Source organism: Penaeus vannamei, chromosome 10 (genome assembly GCF_042767895.1).
Source record: "Penaeus vannamei isolate JL-2024 chromosome 10, ASM4276789v1, whole genome shotgun sequence".
NCBI classification, from domain to species: Eukaryota; Metazoa; Arthropoda; class Malacostraca; order Decapoda; family Penaeidae; genus Penaeus; species Penaeus vannamei.
In genome coordinates, this window is record NC_091558.1 from 15390968 (window position 1) to 15395194 (window position 4227).

Genomic DNA, 4227 nt, shown 5'->3' on the forward strand with positions numbered 1-4227 from the left:
GCGTTGGGTAGCTTCTGTAGTTTTTTTTTTTTTTTATTCGTTTAACTTTGTGTGTGAGGTGGGGGGGGGGGAGGTGTGGGTTGGGGGTTAGGGGTGCATGTGTGTGTGTGGGTTGGGGGTGCATGTGTGTGTGTGGGTTGGGGGTGCATGTGTGTGTGTGTGTAGGGGGGTTCATGTGTGTGTGTGTGTGTGTGTTTGTTTATGTGTGCATATGTGTGTGAGTGTGTGTGTATTTGTGTGTGTGTGTGTGAAAGAGAGTGTGTGTGTCTGTGTGTGTGTGTGCGTGTGTGTGTGTAAAGAGAGTGTGTGTGGCTGTGTCTGTATGTGTGTGTGTGTGTGTGTGTGTGTGTGTGTGTGTGTGTGTGTGTGTGTGTGTGTGTGTGTGTGTGTGTGTGTGTGTGTGTGTGTGTGTGTGTGTGTGTGTGTATGAGAGTGTGTGTGTGTGTTGCGCCTCCGTGTGCTTGCACGTGTATGTGTATGATGCTTACCCATTAACCAAACAAACACACAAAAAAACTCTAAACATAAAAACACGATAACCAGATTAAAACAAACAGCATTAAAACAATCCCCCCACCACCCCACCCCCACCCACCGCCCCAATCACCCTTAATGACAATCTCAGGGCGCCCACTGTCATTACGAAGTCGAAATCGGCGTTTGCCTGTCATATCAGAGCTCCTTGACTGTCACATCAGACCTCCTTGACTGCCTTCTTGGATAATGATGATGAGGGTAATAAATGCTTAAATACGACACAAGAAATTAGTTCAAAAGGAAAAGAAAAACAAAACAAAAAGTGGGCGGGGCTTATCCACGGCGTAATAGCGGGGTTGGCGACAGATAACGAGGTTGGGGGGTTCATCGATGACACGAGAGATAAGGAAAGGCGGTGACGGGCGTTTTGTGGGGGGATGGCACTGGGACTGGTGGCACTGGGACAGGGGTGGGCGTGGGGGGGTTAGGGGGTGAGAGGGGGAAGGGAGACTGGGACTGGGGTGGGGGTGGGGGGTTAGGGGGTGAGGGGTGAGGGAGAGACTAGGGTGTGGGGTGGGGGGTTAGGGGTGGGGGGTGAGGGGGAAGTGGAGACTGGGACTGGGGTTGGGGTGGGGGTGGGGGATTATGGGGTAAGGGGGAGGGGAGACTGGGACTGGGGTGGGGGTTAGGGGTGAGGGGGAGGGGAGACTAGGACTAGGGTGGGGGTGGGGGTTAGGGAGTGAGGGGGAGGGGAGACTGGTGTGTGGGGTGTGTGCTGGGGGGTAAGAGGGGAGGGGGTGATTTGCTTGCGTTTGGAGGTGGGGGTTAAGGGGTAAGGAGGGAGGGGAGACTGGGGTGTGTGGTGTGGGGGGGGGGGTAAGAGAGGGAGGGGGTTAAGGGGGGGAGATTTGCTTGCGTTTTGATATTTGGGGAAGGTTAGGGTTACATGTTTGTTGTTGCTGTTGTTATTCTGTGCTTTTGCTTACACACACACACTAAAACAAACAAACAAACAAATATTCTTAAATCAAAGGAAAACGCTACATACATTACCATTCCACATACACACACACACGCACACACACAACCTCCCCCCCCCCACACACACACCACCACCACCAACCCCCCCAAAACAACCCCCCAAAAATAAACAAAACAAACAACAAGCAAAACAAACAAAACAAACAACCAACAGCAAACAAACAAAACAACCAACAAAACAAAAACAAAACAAACAACCAACAAACAAGACAAACAACACCAAAAAAAGAAAGTCTCAAGCAATAAGCATATTCGCGCAGCTTCAAAGAACAGGAATTTCTCGCCGACTGCACAGGCAATATTCGCGATCTCGGTTCTCAAAGGCGAAAGCGAAGGCGATTGTCTCTGAGGAGGAAGGAGGGAGGAAGGAGGAGGAGGAAGGATGAGGAGGAAGGAGGAGGAGGAGGAGGAGGAGGAGGAGGAGGAAGGAGGAGGAGGAGGAGGAGGAGGAGGAGGGAGGAAGAGGAAGGAGGAGGTGGAGGTGGAGGAGGAGGAGGAGGAAGAGGAGGAGGTGGATGTGGAGGTGGAGGAAGAAGAGGAGGAGGAAGGAGGGGAGGAGGAGGTGGAGGTGGAGGAAGGAGGAAGAGGAGGAAGAGGAAGAAGAGGAGGAGGTGGAGGAAATGGAAGAAGAGGAGGAGGAGGAGGAAATGGAAGAGGAAGAGGAAGAGAGAGAGAGAGAGAGAGAGAGAGAGAGAGAGAGAGAGAGAGAGAGAGAGAGAGAGAGAGAGAGAGAGAGAGAGAGAGAGAGAGAGAGAGAGAGAGAGAGAGAGAGGCGGAGAAAAAGGCGATGCAGTAATTGTTTTTTTGTTTCTTCTGATCAGATTTTTATGCTTTATTCTGTTGTTGTTTTTTATGTTTTACCCTATCCTGTTTTTACTGTCATTTTTATTTACTTATCTATTTTTATTTACTTCTTTCTGTCTTTACTTCTTTATTCATTATTATTAGTTTTAATGTTTTACTCTATTCTCTTTATTTATTAATCTATCTATCATCATTATCTTTATCTTGTATTTCATTCGCTTTTTCTCTTTTGCTCTATTACATTCTTTTATGTATTAACCTATTACATTTTTTTATGTTTTACTATTTTCATTTTTATTTACTCATTTCTGATTTTACTTTTCTTTATACTCTTTTTGTCTTCATTCTTCTATTCCTAATTATATTAATATTCGTGTCCCTGTCTGACCCTTATCTCCATGCACATTACTTACGGTGTCATAAGGTCTCGTCATCTGTCACCTTCTCCTGTCACCTTCGCCTTCGTCACCTTCACCTTATCTGCCTCTTCTTCGCCTTGCCAAATTCTCTTAATTTATTCTTTATCTCTTGTGGGCGTCTTCTTCTTCCCTTAATTAGCGTTTATTTTCGTATCTCGCCTCCATCCGGTCACATAATTCTCCGCTATTCGGATTCCTCGCCGGTCTTAACGAAGTCCTAGAATCAGGCTTTTCGACAAACTCATCTTAAAATAGAGAAAATGAGAAAAAACAAAAACAAAAAAAGGTTTATTTCCTTGTCTGATTCTTGCCCTCCCCCTCCCCCCTCCCCCCTCGTTTGGAAAGTATGTCTTCTTTCTAAGTTTTTTTTTTCTTTTTTACTCGTTTCTTCCTACTTTTTTTTATTTTGTATTTTGTTTCTTCCTCATTCTTCTCTGTTTTTGTTCCTTCCCCTTTGTCTCATTCTCATCTCTCGCTTTTTTTCATCCTCCCCCTCCCTTCTTCCCTTTCTCTTTTCCTCTCTCCTCCCCTCTTCCCTTTCTCTTTCCCCCTCCCCTTCCCCACCCCTTCTAACCCTCCCCTTAACACAGCCTTTCTCCACTTCACCCCTCCCCTTCCCCTGCCCCCTCCCCCCTCCTCTCTCTCTCACCCCTCCCTCAACACCCCTTATGAAGCAACACCCCCTCCCTCCCCCCCCCCCCACCCGTCCTAGCTTCTCGGTCGTACATCATAAGGCAAGACGCGAGTGAGGAGGGGTGGGGGGTGGGGGAGGGGGGTAGCGAAGACGGAGACGGTGTGGGTACTTGTGTGCGGGTACGGGGCGGTGCCGGAGGTAGAGCTTGGGGTACGAATGGGGAAAAAAGGGGGGGGAGGATAGAACAGATAGGAAAGAGGAGGTGGAGGAGGAGGAGGAAGAAGAAGAAGAAGGAGAAGCAGAAGCAGAAGCAGAAGGAGAAGAAGAAGAAGAAGAAGAAGAAGAAGAAGAAGAAGAGGAGGAGGAGAAGGAGGAGGGAGGAGGAGGAAGAAGCCGAAGAAGAAGGAGAAGGAGAAGGAGAAGAAGAAGAAGAAGAAAAAGAAGAAGAAGAAGAATGAGAATGAGAAGGAGAAGGAGAAGGAGAAGAAGAAGAAGGAGAAGAAGAAGGAGAAGAAGGAGAAGAGGAGGGGATGGTGGTGGTGGAGGTGGACAAGGAGAAGGAGGGAGGAGAGGAGGAGGAAGTGGAGGATGAAAAAAAGGAGAAGAAAGAGGAGGAGGCGGAAGAAAAAGAAGAAAACGGATGACAAGGAGGAAGATAGGCAAAAGAAGAAGAAAAAGAAGAAGTAGAAGAAAAAGAAGCAGAAGAAGAAAAAGAGGAGGAGGAAGAAGAAGAAGAAGATGAGGAGGAAGAAGAAGAAAAAGAAAAAGAAGAGTAAGAAAAGAAATAGGAAGAATAAAAAAGAGGAAGAAGAAGAAGAAGGAGGAGAAGAAGAAAACGAATAAGAATAAGAA